General features: G+C 55.2%; 1 pseudogene; it reads right to left on the bottom strand.

Moving 5' to 3' along the window:
* Positions 1-639: 639 nt before the first annotated feature.
* Positions 640-16,831, bottom strand: part of LOC133775832 (low-density lipoprotein receptor-like) — a 29,642-nt pseudogene continuing 13,450 nt past the window's right edge.

Genomic DNA, 16,831 nt, shown 5'->3' with positions numbered 1-16,831 from the left:
TGCCATGCACGCCCCGGGGCCGCGCTCCCCCCAGCCCCTGCCCCACGCTGCGAGCCCACGTGCAGAGCCAGAGCGCGGCCGGGTGCAGCCCTGAGCCGCCCAAGTGCGGGAACCAGAGACCAGGCTGGGGCGGGCGCAGGCACTTCTCGCACTTCTCCCACAGTTAAGGGCGACCGGCGGCTCAGGCTCGGGTGGGGGCCAGGCCGGTGCGGGGCCGGTGTGGGCGAAGTAAACACAGGAGCTCCTGAGATGAGTCCGGGCGCAGTGCAGGGAGGCCTGGGGACCCCCTCTGTCCAGAAAGCAGCCGGCCCGCGTCCCGGGCGAATAAATATATAAAACACGGCCCGGGCAGGAGGCGGCCGCTCTCGGCCGGGCGGGTGGTGGGGCCCCGCGTACCCAGCCTCCGCGTGTTCCCAAGGCATAGGTGTAGCTGCCCCCGCCCGCGTGTTCCCCGGGGTAGGTGTTGTGGCCTCTAGTCCCCTGCAGGCTCAGCGAGGGGTAGTGAAGCCGCGCCCCCAGCCCCTCCCCCGCGAGGGGTAGGTGTAGCCGCCCCCAGGCCCACGCTCACCTGTCCTAGCTCCCCAGGGGTAGGTGTAGCCACCCCCGCCCGCGCGCTCCCCAGGGGTAGGGGTAGCCGCCTCAGCCCGCGCACTCCCCAGGGGTAGGGGTAGCCACCCCCCGCCCGCGCGCTCCCCAGGGGTAGGTGTAGCCGCTCCCAGCCCCAGGCCCTCGCTCACCTGTCCGCGCTCCCCAGGGGTAGGGGTAGCCGCCCTGGCCCTGGCAGAAGTGCAACTGGTCCTCCGTGGTCTTCTGGTAGACCCGGTTATGGAAGTTGATGCTGCGGACGCTGCGGAGCCGCTGGTTCTGCCACAGGACCAGGGTGCTGACGCCCTGGAACGGCGGGGCGGTCACGCGGGACCCACCCTGGGGGGGAACCGGGCAGCCGAGCCTGCGGGGCCCATCTCGTGGGGAATGAGGGCGGCGACGTCACACCGGGCACTCACCGATGGGCAGGACGACAGACAGGGCCCCCATGCTCCCCGGCGTCCCCTCGCTGCCTCTGCCTTCCGCATTGTGCAGGGCTGCGGAGGGAACAGGCCCGGGGAACTCAGGCAGGGCGGGCACCGGTCCCGAGCTGGGGCGGGGGGGGGGGGGGGGCGGCTGTGGGAGGGGGCCCAGCCCTCGGCGCCCGCAGATGGGAGGTTCTAGAACCTCAGGGTCACAGGCAGTGGCTTCGCCCTGGCGCAGCATCCACACAACTCCCGTGCCCTTGGCGTCCGACTGGAGCCCTTCGTGTATTTGAAAGACCGACAGTGACAGCTCTTCCACCCGCTGGCTCACCCCCAAATGTCCACCACAGCTGGGACTGAGCCCGCCGGGAGCCAGGAGCCAGGAGCCTCCTCCTGGTCTCCCACATGGGTGCAGGGGCCCGAGCACTTGGGCCATCTTCTGCTGCTTTCCCAGGCCACAGCAGGGAGCAGGGCTGGAAGCTCCCATGGGATGCTGGCGGGGCAGGCGGTGGCCCTGTTCTGTCCATGTCACAGTGGGACACTATCCCAGAGGACTTCAAAAAGCCCGTGGGAACTGGGATTGAATGACGTTTGGAAGACTTCAAAAACAAAACCAAACCCCTTGGGCTGGTGCTGTGGCACAGTGGGTAAAGCCACCACCTGAGGTATCAGCATCCCATGTGGGTGCCAGCTAGAGTCCCTGCTGCTCCACTTCCCGATCTGGCTCTCTGCTGTGGCCTGGGAAGGCAGCTGAGGATGGCCACGTAGGAGGCCTGGCTGCAGCTCCAGGCGGTAGATGGAAGACTTTTCTCTCTGTCTCTCACTGTAACTCTGCCTCTCCAATAAATAAAAATCTTCAACAAAAAAAAGGTGAGGGCAGCAGTAGGATCCTAAAGGTCCCCATCAGCTCCGAGACGCCCGGGACTCAGGACGGGGACGTCCGGGGCGTGGCTTTTCCAGAAGATCTCCTGTCATTTTGTTTAAGGCTAAACAAAGGCTTCAGCTGCTCTCTGGGGGACAGTAAGAAAGGTTCCGTGCTGCCTGTGCCGGGCGCGCCCTCTGGTGGACAAGTGGACAAAGTACAGGTAGATTCACCACAAGCCAGGCTGGGCGACCGAGGCCACAGCGCCACACAGGGGGTGCCAGAGCCCCTAGCCCCTGGCATCCACCACAGCGGGCTGGAAACCACACGCCCACTCCCTGGCAGCACAGTTGCGCTGCCTAAAACCTAGGCGGATCCTTACATATGCGGTAAGTCATCCCCCGATTTAGCGCCCCCAAATGCCTACAGGGACCCACTCGAGCCACCCTCTGCCGCCTCCTAGGGTGCGGGTTAGCAGGGAGTTGGATCTGGACTCGAACCCTGGTGCTCCGATATGGGCAGTGGTGGGTGTCCCTAGCGCCACCTTAGCCACCGTGCTGGACCCCGCCCCCAGGAACATTGCTATATCACAGCCAACACAGAATCCCCCAGCCCTGGCTCTGGTCACTCTGATCACACGTTCTGTGCAGAGCCAGGTGGCCTGCACACGGGCTGGGCTCAACGTGGTTTGCACCTTTAAATACTGCAGGTGCTGGCCCAGCAGTTAGGAGCCTGTGTCCCATATCAGAGCGACTCCAGCGCCCTGCTCATGGGCACCGCGGGAGGCAGCAGTGATGGCTCCAGTGCCTCGGTTCCTGCCACTCGCATGGGAGACCCAGAGGGAGCTCCCAGCATTGGCTGTGGCCCAGTCCTGGGCATCGTGGACGTCTGGAGAGTGGCCCAGCAGATGGGAGCCCTCTGGCTCCATGTGCTGTGTGGCGAGGGGCGCCCGGCCTCACTCCCCTCGCCTGGTTCCGGCCATGGGGCTGCACATCTGAAGCAGGGACATCACAGGGGTCTTGAAAACACTTCAGACTCCCAGCCCCACAGCTGCAGGCCTGTCATCAGGCCCATTTTATAGATGGGAAAATTGAGGCTTCAAGGACACACAGGGCAAGTCCGAGCTGGTCAGCAAGGGAGCCCAGGCTGCACCCCAAAGGGGCCCTGCAGAGGGAGTGGCCCAGGCCGTACCTTGCTGGGATGTGGTCACTGTCTCCATGGTGCTGAGTGTGGGCTCGGTTAGGGGCTGCTGTGCAGTGCCGGCTGGCAGCTGGCTGCCCATGAGCTTCAGCCGTGTGGCTGTCAACACCCCCTGGGTGCTCAGGACCATGTCGGCCTCTGAAAGGGACAGGAGGACACGTCCCCAGTGCTGCAGCTCCCAGGCCGGCGCAGGGAGGTAACGCGACAGACACTGCAAATGGGACACCCGCTAGTGCCTGCCCCAGGCTGCCAGCGCTCGAGGGGGAGGGGGGGAGGCAGGGCTGAGCTAGGGCACCGCAGGCTGAGAACTCCCGGCATCCAACACCACCAGCCACGTCACTGACCTTTGCCAATGCCCTGAACTGCAGTACGGGGGCCAGGGAGGAAGCAGACGGCCCCCGACCGAGGCCAGAGGATCCAACCGCAGGGCCTCTCCTCGTCTGGCTCCACCGGTGCAGGACGGGACAGCCAGGTCTAAGTCCCCAGCCGGGCACCCAGGAGAGTCAAGGGGTGCGCGTGGTGGCACAGCGGGGGAAGCTGCTGCCTGGGCTGCCCATACCCCAGCTGCCCTGATTCCAATTCCTCTCTCTGCTGTAGCCTGGCAGTCAGCAGGTGCTGGCCAAGTCCCTAGGCCCCTGCCACTCACGGAGACCCGGAAGAAGCTCCTGGCTTTTGATCAGCCCAGCTCTGGCCATTGCGGCCATTTGGGGAGTGAACCAGTGATGGAAGACCTCTCTCCCTGCCTCTGCCTCTCTGTAACTCTGCCTTTCAAATAACTAAATCTTAGATAAAAGCATTCCTGGTAACAGCCTCATGCTCCCACTACACACACAGGCTAAGCAAAGCCCAGCAGGTCCAGCGGCATGGACGGAGCAAGGCCCGGGCCCCGACCTCTGCGGCAGGTCCACATGTCCGCAGCCAGCAGCGTGCTGTCGGGGCAGGCACAGGTGAACTTGGGTGAGTGGCTGTTGATCTGTGGGGCCGGCAGGCACAGGTACTGGCAGCTGCCATTGGGGAGAGCAGTCTTCTCATACCAGTTCACCCCTGGCAGGGGGAGAGGAAATTCTAGAACATTCCAGGGCACCAGCAGGGCCATTTTGGCTGGTTGGGGGGGTGGTACGGCCAACCCGTCCTCACCTCTCCGCTACATAAGGTTGTGGAACAGGACGATGTCCTCTGGGAACAGCAGGTTCTCGGCCAGTAGAACCTCTCTCTGACACTCTTTACCCCCAGGGCGCATCAGCAGGACAGGACAGGAGGCAAAGCAGCCGGGACTTGAAGCAGGCACCCCGATCATGCATTCTGTCTGGAAGCTTGCTCCAGAGATACTGTGCATCTAGCACCGTGTGTACACAGTAGCACCCCCTGGTGGTTCTGCCTGGGGCTGACAACCCTGCACTGGACTCACCTCAAAGATGGCCAAGGAGAAGGGGTGCACCAGCCGCTTCTCGTCCTCCAGCACTGCCTTCCGGTTGCCCCTGTTGACGCCAATGGAGTACAACTTGGAGTCCACCCAGTAGAGGCGGCCGCTGGAAATATCTAGAACACACAGGTGCACAAGTGGTCACCCAGCGGTGCCAGAGGCTGGAGGCACGTGCGAGCAAAACCTCCCATGAGAGAAGCTTTTAGTGACTCATAGAGAAACTTCCAGAAAAGCTCTGTCCACCCATGAGGCAGGGGAGCTGCACGGGTAAGGCCCAGAGCTGCCTGGACACTGCTTGCGCCCGCACACACACCCAGGGTGATGCCATTGGGCCACTGGATGTCTTCAGTCACCAGGGAGTAGACGTCCATGCCATTCAGGCCCCCTTTCTCAATCTTGGCAGGGACACCCCAGTCAGTCCACTACACGAAGCTGGTGGGAGAGGAGGAAGTGCCCATGAGGCCTCCACTTTGCCACAGCTCAGGATGGCTCCTGCCGCAGCTCAAACCCTGTCATGCCCCACCGCCACCTACCCGTGCACGGGGTCCACCATGATAGCCCTGGGCTTGGAGCCTTCCTGCTGGAACGGCGTCTTCCTCCTGACCCCCTGGTGTCGGCCACGGCCACAGTGCCCAGGACAGAGTCTGTCCAGTAGATGTGGCCGTGGATCCAGTCCACAGCCAGCCTGTCGGGGGCCTGTAGGTCACCACTGATGACAGTGTCGTAGGCAGGGAAGCGGTGTGCCTTGTTGATCTGCGAGCTGGGGAAGGAGGCACGGGGCTCAGGCCCAGGCCCGGGGATACCCCCCTGGCAAACAGGACTGAGGCAGGGTGGGGCTTCACCTGTAGATCTTGCGCTGGGACAGGTCTGACCAGTAGACGTGGTTTCGGGCCACCTCTGCATCCAGGGCCACCATGTTTGTGAGGTTGGCAATGAGGCTCGTGTACTCGCTGCGGTCCAGTGTCATCTTGCGCACCTCGTGCCGGTTGGTGAAGAAGAGGTAGGCGATGGAGCCTGGGGACCGAGGGGCATGTGGGAGGTCAGGGAGGGCCCCGGCGGCCAGGTGCACCTGAACCCTGGGGCACATGCAGCGCCCCATCAGCTTGGACTGCATGTCGAGTCCCAGAGCCAGGAGCTCACTCGCTGGCCCACGTGGGCTGAGCTGACCTGGTCAGCCCGTGGCTTGCTTCCGGCCCCGGCCCACAGGTTCTCCCAGCCCTGCCTCCCCACAGACCCCAGGACTCACCCACGGCCACCCTGGCCCGAGCCCCGCACTCACCCTCGGCCTTGCAGGCCCTGCTGTGGGGGTCCAGCTGGAAGCCGGCCCGGCACTCACACGTGTAGCCACCCTCCAGGGTCAGGTACAGCTGGCTGCAGGCGTCGGGGTCCTGACACTCATCGATATCTGCAGACCGAGGAAGAGGCTGGGGGGGAGGGGCTTCTGGGGTGGGGAGCTGGTTGGGACCCAGCCCAAAGAGCCAAGGGCATTCTGGCAACAGGGACCCTGGCCGTGCCCTTCCCCTCCCGGGGCGGAGCCCTTGCAGCCACGGAGGCCGGTGCTCCGCATGCCCCACACAAACAGCCAGGCAAGCTGGAGACTGGGAGTCACCTTCTCAGCGTCGCTGGTCCACCAGCCGGTAGCCGTCGGGACACAGACACTTGTGGCCGACCTGAGGTCATGGCAGATGTGGGAGCAGCCTCCGTTGTCCTCCAGGCACTCGGTCTCTGCGCCAGGGGTGGGGGGACACACAGTGGTCACTCTCCTGCCCCTCTGTGCTGTGGCGCGGCAGGCTAAGCCACTGCGTGTGACACCCACATCCCCTAGCACAGCTCTGGTTCCAGTCCCGCAGCTCTGCTTCGGACCCAGCTCCCTGCTACCGGTCCCGGGAGGGTGAACGCTGCACCCGCGTGCTCTGGCTTTGCGTGGGGTGGGGTGGGGGGCTGGCGTCTCCGCAGCCCTCGCAGCTTGCCTTGTCCTGGTCCCACCCCAGCCCCGCCCGTGCCCTGGGGCTCACTGCACTCTTTGATGGACTCCTCCAACCAATCCAGGCAGTCCCTGGCGGAGTCGCACAGTTTGTCCGCAGATGCACTGCCTGCTGCCACACTTGAACTTGTTGGGCCCCTCGCACAGCATCACTGCGAGGGACAGAGGACAGGAGGGTGAGGTGCGCGAGCCCGGCACGCGGGGGTTGTTCGTTCAAGCAAGGACGTACACCAGCACGTTCGCTGATAAAACAGTAATTAAGAAATACCCAGGAACCCACACCCATACATTATAACCCACACCCGGAGTGGGGCCAGCAAATCGCGGCCCGCTGCTTGTGGGTTTCAATAAAGTTTTATTGGCAAAAAAAAAAAAAAGAAGAAGTGGAGCAGACCCCAGAAAACCTCTCTCTGTAATATTGCTGTAGCGGGTGCCAGCGGTACGTGTCTCACGTCCCACACTCAGCCCAAGCCTGAGTATGGGTGTGCCTGAGGTAGGGCTGCTTCTGTGCGGATTAACACCTTCCACTTTCACATTAGGGTCCGTTAGCTTTTAATTACACACAGCTTGCTCGCTCTCTCTCTCTCCCTCTGATTTATTTTATTTATTTGAAAGAGTTACAGAGAGATTAGAGCCAGAGAGAGAGAGAGAGAGAGAGGTCTTCTATCTGCTGGTTCACTCCCCAAATGACCACAGAGGCCAGAATTAAGCTGATCCGAAGCCAGGAGCCAGGAGCTTCTTCCGGGTCTCCCACCTGGGTGCAGGGGCCCAAGGACTTGGGCCATCCTCCACTGCTTTCCCAGGCCATAGCAGAGAGCTGGAGCAGAGTGGAGCAGCCGGCACTGCAGGTGGAGGCTTAACCTACTATGCCACAGCCCCAGCCTCTATTCATAAGCTATTTATATTTTAGGTCTAAATTACAGCAATTACTACAAATACTTTTTTACAGCCAATATTTATTAATAACAGCAAATATTGATTGCTTCGTTAATTACTGGGTCTCTGAGGTTGGGGTTTACATTATCAGTGGAGCATGGTTTCTGTGTACAAGACACCTCTGGGAATTCCTGCTCTAGGCCCGGTTTCCAGGGCACCTGTCCAGGCTGGCAATGGCCCACATCCAGCTCCAGATATCAAGATTAACATTGTGTCTTTTTCCAAAGGTTTTTACACAGAGGGCAGGCAATGAGGTTAATCTAATTGAAATGTCAAATCAAGATAAGGAAAGATGACAGAGGAACTCATGGGTGTGAAAAGACCATTGTAACTCCATCAGAACATGGGCAGGACACTCCTGGTTTCCAGTACAGTAAGGAGAACCAAGCAGCTACTGCGATGGTGCAGCAGGTAAGTTGCTGCTTGCGACGCCGGCATGCCATATGAGCACCAGTTCAAGTCCTGGCTGCTCCACTTCTGACCCAGTTTCCTGCTGGTGTGCCTGGGAAAGCCAAAGAAGATGGCCAAGTGCTTAGGTCTTGCCACCTGTGTCGCAGACCCAGATGGAGTTCCTGGTTCTTGGCTTCAGCCTGACTCAGCCCTAGCTGTTGCAGGCATGTACAGAATGGACCAGTGGTTGGAAGAGCTCCTCTGTGTCTCTCCTTCTCTTTGTCATTCTGCCTTTCCATAAATAAGTAAACAATTCTTTTTCTAAAAGAAAAACAAAGCAAATAAGGTGACTAAAGTCAATTATATATATATATATATATATTTCAAAATAGAAGAGGTAATTTGAATATTTCACCACAAAGAAATAATAAATCTATGAGGTGTAATGGCCAGGATTTGATAATTACATAATGTACACATGTATATGTTGTATCCCATACATTTGTATAATTACTGTGTCAATTAAAAATAAAACTAGGGGCAGGCACTGTGGTGTAGCAGGTAAAGCCTCTGTCTGCAGTGCTGGCATCCCATATGGGCACTGATTCAAGACCCAGTTGCTCTACTTCTGATCCAGCTTTCTGCTTTGGCCTGGGAAAGCAGTGGAAGATGGCCCAAGTGCTTGAGCCCCTACACTCACACAGGAGACCTGGAAAAGCTCCTGGCTCCTGGCTTCAGATCAGCTCAGCTCCAGCTTTTGCAGCCCTTAAGGGAATGAATCAACGGGTGGAAAACCGTTCGCTCTGTGTGTCTGCTTTTGCCTCTCTGTATCACCACCTTTCAAATAAATAAATAAATCTAAAAAAAAAAAACTGAAAATAAATCAAAAAAGAGAAAACAAATGTTCTCATCAGAAAGAGGGAAGCTTCCCAGATTCTTAAAAAAGATGCATTTCCTCTAGAGTTATAACATTTATTTATTTTTTTAAAAGATTTATTTATTTGAAAGGCAGATGACAAAGAGAAGGAGAGAGGGGGGGGGAGAGAGAGAGAGAGAGAGAGAGAGAGAGAGAGAGAGAGAGAGAGAGAGAATCTTCCACCTGTTGGTTCACTCCCCAAGTGGCTGCAATGGGCTGAGCTGGGCCAAGCTGAAGTCAGGATCCAGGAGCTTCTTCTGGGCCTCCCACATGTGTGCAGGGACCCAGACACTTGGGCCATCTGCTACCTTCTCATGTTAAAACATGAGCAGGGAGCTGGCTCAGAAGCAGAGCGGCTGGGACTTGGACATGAACTGGCACTCATTTGGGTTGCCAGTGTCACAAGCTGCAGCTTAACTGACTGTGGCACAACACTGGTCCCCAAATCTCTAAAATTGAAAAAGAACACAATTTTTAAAGATTTATTTGCAATTAAGTCTGTAATTTCTCCCATGGATTTTTCATTTGCAGAGATTGCTGGTTGCCATGTGTAACAGTGCACGGCACAGGTTGACTTGAATCTCCCTGACTCCTTCAGCTCTCTGGGGGTAAAGAACATGGGTTGGGCGGAGGGCACTATGGCACAGCAGGTTACACTGCTGTTGGGAACACCTGCATTCCATATTGGAGAGCTTGGTTCAAGTCCCAGCTTCTCTGCTTCCAATCTGGTTTTCTGCTGATACACTTGGGAAGCCACAGATGGTTGCCCAAGTGCTTGGTTCCCTGCCACCCATGGGGAGAGACCTGGCTGGAATTCCTGGCTCCTGGCTTTGGTCTGGCCTAGCTCTGGGCGTTGCAGGCATTTGGGGGAGTGAACCAGCAGACTGGAGTTCTCTGTCTATTTTTGCCTCCCAAATGAAATTTTTAAAGAATTGAGGGGCCAGCGCTGTGGCGTAGTGGGTAAAGCTACCACCTGTAGTGCCAGCATGCCATATGGGCACTGGTTCGAGTCCTGGCTGCTCCACTTCTGATCCAGCTCTGCTATGGCCTGGGATGGCAGTGGAAGATGGCCCAAGTCCTTGGGTCTCTGCATTCACATGGGAGACCCAGAAGAAGCTCCTGGCTCCTGGTTTTGGATCGGTGCAGCTCTGGCCGTTGCGGCCATCTGGGGAGTGAACCAGCGGATGGAAGACCTCTCTCTATCTGTCTTTCAAATAAATAAAATAAATCTTAAAAAAAAAAGGAGAGACCTCATGACTTGATCTACAAACAGCTCAGTGGCCTGCTCCCCCAGACAGGGTAACTCTGAGGGGTGCCCTTTCCAGCACGGATAAGATGTGCCCCAGTGGGTGAGGTCCCAGCACCTCTGTGGTACTGGCTTCCTATCATAGTCTGTGTGGCTTGCCTTCCTTGCCCACCTCGCTTCCTCATGCCCCACGCAGTGTTCCCTGTGCCTCCCAAATTCCTTACGTCGGTCAGCTCCCAGGGGATGCAAAACTAGGACAATGCATTCCATTTATGTGAGGCACAAAAATAGGCAGGATGAACCCATGCTATTTAGGGTTCTGGACAATTGTTGACCTTGGGTGAGAGGAAGACGGAGACTGGATGGGGACAGAGGGGCTCCTGGTGAGGCTGATGGCAATGACCCATTTGTTAATCTGAGTACTGGGTATAGGTACTAGGTATAGGTGCAAAAGTTGTTTGAGTCTATGGTTACAACAGGTGCACATTTCTATAAGCATACTGTAAGTCAGTGAAAAAACATCTTTACAAGGAATTCTGTTGGGGTGGGCATTATGGCATGGCGGCTTAAGCTGCCACTAGGGAGGCCCCTTTCCCATGCTGGAGGGTGTACCAGGGATTGAGTCCTGCTTGCTTTGCATCCCAAACTGCTTATGCTAATGGGAGGCAGCAGGCCATGGCTATAGTCCCTGCCACTCACATAGGAGACATGGATGGAGTTCCTGGCTCCTGGCTTGGGTCTGGCCCAGTCCCAGCTGTTGTGGGAATTTAGAGAGTGAATCAGCTAATGAAAGACCTACCTCTCTCTCCCTCTGTCTCACACTGCGTTTCAAGCAAACAAATAACTTTAGAAAAATACTTCTGTTGGTTTTGGGGAAGTGCAAGAGTTTTTGGTATTATTTTTCACAACGATGGAACAGCAAAAGTTCTTTCTTTATGTTAAAGGCAGAATGACAGAGAGAGAGGAGAGACAGAGAGAAACAGATTTTCGATCTGTTAGTTCACTCCAAAATGGCCACGATAGTCAGGACTGGGTGGGCCAGGCCCAAGTGAGGCATCAGAAACTCCATCTGTCAGAGATGGCAGAGGTGGACCACACATAGATACGTTTATCCTGAAACCGTCAGGGTAGGCCACACAATTGTTCTCCAGAGTTCAGAAGCATTTATGAAATGATCTCTTTTTCCTCCTACATTCAACCAAGAACAATTCCTAAAATCTTATCTTTTTCCATGAAGAAAGGCTTTCAAGAAAACTGGAGGGTCAATCCCAGTGGATGAAAGTCAGTGCCTCACTCTGCAGCATTGGGTTTCCATCTTGTGCCCTTTCAGGGTATCCATGACAAAGTGTGCAAGATTTGCAGCCAAGGCCCTGGGGCATGGTCCAGCTGGCATCTCTCCCAGGACTTGAAGGTTAAACCCAGGCTCAGCTTCCAGAGGCCCCACTCCTGCAGAACACAGTGTAAGAGGAGACAGGGGGTGGAGGAGGGTGGTGGAGCAGTGCTGTGGTGCAGTGAGTTAAAACCTCGGCATCCCATATGAGTGCCAGTTCGAGTCCTGGCTGCTCCATTTCCAATTCAGCTTCCTGCTAATGCACCTGGGAAAGCAGCAGAAGATGGCTCAAGTGCTTGGACCCCCGCACCCACATGGGAGATCTGGATGAAGTTCCTGGCTCCTGGCTTCAGCCTGGCCCAGCCCTGACTGTTGTGGTCATCTAGGGAGTGAACCAGCAGATAGAAGACCTCTCTCCATCTCTCCATCTCTCTGTCTGTAACTCTGTTTTTCAAATAAATAATATGTATTTATTTTTGATTATTTGTTTAAATAAAAAAGTCAAACACAGAGGATCATCTATCCTTATAAGTTTTACTAGCAGTGCTGGATACAAGATGACTATGTCTTCAATGAGCCATTAGAAAGTGACTGTCATTTTACAATTTTTTTAAGATTAATTTATTTATTTAAAAGTCAGAGTTACACAGAGAGAGAAGGAGAGGCAGAGAGAGAGAGAGAGAGAGAGAGAGAGAGAGAGGTCTTCCATCTGCTTGTTCACTCCCCAGTTGGCTGCAATGGCTGGAGCTGTGCCGATCCAAAGCCAGGAGCCAGGAGCTTCTTCCAGGTCTCCCACGCGGGTACAGGGGCCCAAGGACTTGGGCCATCTTCCACTGCTATCCCAGGCCATTGCAGAGAGCTGGATAGGAAGTAGAGCAGCTGGGACTTGAACCGGCATCCATATGGGATGCCAGCACTGGAGGTGGTGGCTTTACCTGCTATGCCATGGTGCTGGTCCCCATTTTACAATTCTAACCCCAGGTAGAGTCATGGTTTATCACAAATTGCTGCCAAGCATGAAAAATGCTCAAACACCACTAGTTGTTGATGAAATACAAATACTATTGCACTGAGATGCCTTTTTGACTGATCAGACTGGCAAGTGCCTTTTTTTTTTAAAGATCTATTTTATTTATTTGAAAGGCAGAGTTACAGAGAGAGGTAGAGGCAGAGAGAGAGAGAGAGAGAGAGAGAGAGAGAGGTCTTCTATCCGCTGCTTCACTCCCCAGATGGACACAATGGCTGGAGCTGGACCGATCTGAAGCCAGAAGCCAGGAGCTTCTTCCAGGTCTCCCACATGGGTGCAGGGGCCTAAGGACTTGGACCATCTTCCACTGCTTTCCCAGGCCATAGCAGAGAGCTGAATCAGAAGTAGAGTAGCCAGGTCTAGAACCGGTGCCCATATGGGATTCCAGCTCTTCAGGCCAGGGTGTTCACCCACTGGGCCACAATGCTGGCCCTGGCAAGTGTCTTTGAATGATAACATTGGGGCTGGCACTGTGGCTCACTTGGGTAATCCTCTGCCTGCAGCGCCGGCATCACATATGGGTACCAGGTTCTAGTCCCGGTTGCTCCTCTTCCAGTCCAGCTCTCTGCTGTGGCCCGGGAAGGCAGTGGAGGATGGCCCAAGTGCTTGGGCTACTGCACCTGCATGGGAGATGAGGAGGAAGAACCTGGCTCCTGGCTTCGGATCGGCGCAGCTCCGGTCATTGTGGCCATCTGGGGAGTGAATCAACAGAAGGAAGACCTTTCTGTTTCTCCTTCTCACTGTCTGTAACTCTACCTCTAAAATAATAATAATAATAATGATAACATCAAGTTTATCAGTTGATAAACAGGTACCCTCGTGTCTCACCAGTGGTGGTGGGTATTGGTATAGTCAGCGTGCAGGGAAATTTATTTATTAAGATACAGACATTTGCGGGCATGTACAAGGAAGCATAGTCAGGATCACCCTGGTAACAGTGAGTATCGGCAGTCATCTGAGTGTCCTCTAGCGGCAGCATGACTGAATGCACCCTGTTCGTTCATCCTGCAGAACACTGTGCAGCAGTGGGAGAGACGGAGTCAGGAGCAGGCATGTCGCTGGATGAGACGCCTGTTTCGGCCTTGGCTCCAGCTCCGTACACCAGCTGTCTGCTACTGCAGACCCTGAGGGGCAGCAGTGATGGCTCGCGGAGTGGGGTCCCCACCGCCCATGTGGGAAAGCTGGATCGACTTCCTGGCGCCTGACTTCAGCCCCAGCTGAGATCACTGTGGGCATTGGGGGACTGGGCCAGCAGATGGGAGGGAGCTCTGTCTGTCTGTCTGTCTCCCAAATAATAAAAAGGAGAAATTTAAAATTTTTTGATACTCTGGATCGACAAATTGTGATATTTTAAAATTTGTATGATGAGAGGTATAGAATTATGTATGTAAAATCATGTGAAACCATCCCAGACCTATATGCACATAAACAAGCCCATATACGTGCGTGCATATGTGTCTGTCCACACACCTGAGCACCCGGAAAAGCCCCAAGAAGGTCAGACATGCCCTCCACCATGGTAGTGCTTCTGGGGAGGTGGGCTGGGGGGAGGAGTGGATGAGAGGTGTTGGCTCAGAGGGAGCTCTGAGGGCAGGGATACCAGGGGATTTAGTCTTGTCTGTTATTTGTAGAATGAGGCTTACGAGGAACCAGGCTCTTTTGCTGTAGCCTGTGCTGCCGCTACACAGATGGACAATCCGCTGATCTGTTGTAGACTGGCCGGCTATTCCGGGATGGGGGTGGGGAGGAGATGTGGGAGCTGTGTAGTCATATCTAGCCCACCAGTCCTCGCACAGTGGGATATGTGGCCCCTCCTTGTCTTCCACCAGATGCCAGAATCCCGAGGAGTGCAAGTGCGAGGGGTGTGCCATTCCTGCACCGTGCATCCACAGCACCCAAGCAGTTCCTGGCACGCTGCTTGGCAAGGCTGTGTGTGTCTGTGGGAAGTCCTCCTTGTATGTAAGACTGGAAACGTTATACACCGGATGAGGTTTCTGGGATCTGGTGAACCCTCCTGCCTCCAGTCCTGCGAGCCCTCTCTTGAGCTGTCCAGTTTCTGAGCAGAGGGGCCTGAGTCTCCTCTTCTCCAGTTTGGCAATGAAAAGCTCGAAACACCTCCAGAATGTTTGACCTCAATCCCTCCAGTTCACCCCAGGTTTATGCCTTTTGGCACTTAACGGTTCTCCTGCACTTCAAGTCTTCCACATTTTTCTGCTTGGCAGACTGCACACATTTTCTTAGAGCCATTCAAAAACGAGGTCACACAAGTGCAAGCACTCAGGACAACAACCACACCCTTTGCGGGGATCTGAATTCCACAGATACCAGGCGCACCGGGCATGTCCTTGCTTCCTTCCTCTGATTTCCACAGTCTCAGGGTTTTCTCTGCACTCTGAAACTCTGGGCGTTAAGCTATAACCTGCAGGGCCCACTGAGTTCTCCCTGTATTGAGCTCTTAAAGCAATGCCTATCGTTCTGTGCACCATTGGTTCCATCTCTCCCTCCCTTTGTGCCCCAGACGCTGTGATTGCTTTCCTCGGTTAGAATGTGGAAGCACACTGGTGCCTAATCCTCACTAATCCTTGGTCTCCTGAGCAGCATTGGCTTGGTGCCTGGGCCAGCCTCTGCCAGACCCTACGCATTCTCCCATCTAGCCCAGGAAACTGTGACCAAGACAGAAGTGTGGGTGGTCCCGCTAGGTCAGGCCATTTCCAAAACCAGCTGTCTGTGCCCAACCCTGTGCTCTGTTCTTCCCTACACCAGCCATGGAGGATGGCCCCCAACACACCCCACCATACCGAGGATCAACCGCAGAATTGGTGGGGCCCAGTGCAGAATTAGAGTGGGGGATCCTGTGTTCAAAACACCTTCAGAACTCAAGGTGGCATAGCGGAGCATTAAACCAAGTACTACCATTCCAGGCACAGGGCCATGGGGGACACACATAGCATGCCCACGAGGCCTGTCACGCCCCTATTTCACCCTCCTTTCCTCCACAGGCCCCCAGAAGCAAGCTCTTGCCTCTCCTGCATTTGCTCCTTTGGGTGGCTCGGCGGTGTTCATGCCTTCCTTCATGTTTCAGTGTCACTAGAAGGGGTTTTATTTTGTCTCGATTCACTCTGGTCCTAGTCTTATCTTTTCTGATGTTCATGGTGTGTAAGTTATGTTCAATGGGAGAGCAGCCATGCCCTGTGGATAGTACCTGGCCAACTCCCGAACATCGAGCTGTTTCCTCTTTCCCAGTACCCGCCTAGGTTGCTTTCAACCTCCTGTAATCACAAACAGTTCTGCAATGAAAACTGTAAATATTTGTGCTGATGATGGTCCTTGGATTTTAAGGTTTGGCTTAGGATTTTTAAAATGTTTATCCAGTTATTTTAGAGACAGAGACAGAGACAGAAACTGACAGGCCCATGAACAGGCAGATAGAAAGAGCGCCTCGGAGCCAGCGCTGTGGCATAGCAGGTAAAGGTGCCGCCTGCAGTGCCGGCAGCCCACATGGGTGAAGGTTCTAGTCCTGGCTGTTCCTCTTCCGATCCAGCTCCCTGCTATGGCCTGGGAAAGCAGTAGAAGATGGCCCAAGTCCCTGGGCCCCTGCACCCTTGTGGGAGACTCAGAAGAAGTTCCTGGCTCCTGAATCGAATCAGTGCAGCTCTGGCCATTGTGACCAATTGGGGAGTGAACCAGCAGATGGAAGACCTCTCTCTCTCTCTCTCTCTCTCTCTCTCTCTCTCTCTCTCTCTCATCTTTCTGTATATCTCTGACCCTTAAATAAATAAGTAAATCTTTGAAGAAAGATTAGAAAAAAGAAAGAACTCCTATGTGCTGGCTCACTACCCAAACATCCACAATAGCTAAGCCTGGGTCAGGCCAAAGCTAGGAACCCAATTCAAGTTTTCCATGTGGGTGGCACTGACACAGTACCCGAGCCATCACCTACTGCCTCCCTGGTGCACATATGCAGGAAGCCGGAAGTGGGGGAGTGGCTAGGACTCAGACTCGGTCACTCTAAGGTGAACCATGGGCATCTTAATGATAGCCCAAAAGCTCGCCCCTGAAGTGGAAGAACTGGAGAATCCAAAAATCACTCCTGAGGGGTGGCGCTGTGGCGCAGAGGGTTAAAGCTCTGGTCTGCAGTGCCGGCTTCTTGTATGAGTGCTCCAGCCATTGCGGTCATCTGGAGAGTGAACCAATGGATGGAAGACCTCTCTCTCTCTCTCTCTCTCTCTCTCTCTCTCTCTCCCCCTCTCTCTGTAACTCTTTCACATAATAAAGTAAGTCTTTTAAAAAATTCTCCTGGTGCCTGGGTTAGAAGTATCACTATTATTAAAGTGTCTACACTACCCAAAGTGAGTTAGATTCAGTGTAATCCTTATCAAGATGCCAATGGCACATTGAGATTGGCATTGAACCACAAGTGACTGCAGCATACTTCTGTGAGGCTCCTTGGGTGAGACAGGGGAAGGGCTCGGTCCACAGAGGGCCCAGAGGGTGACAAAGGATCAGA

The sequence above is a fragment of the Lepus europaeus genome, chromosome 17 (assembly GCF_033115175.1).
Source record: "Lepus europaeus isolate LE1 chromosome 17, mLepTim1.pri, whole genome shotgun sequence".
NCBI classification, from domain to species: Eukaryota; Metazoa; Chordata; class Mammalia; order Lagomorpha; family Leporidae; genus Lepus; species Lepus europaeus.
This window is presented reverse-complemented; position numbering and strand designations above follow the sequence as displayed.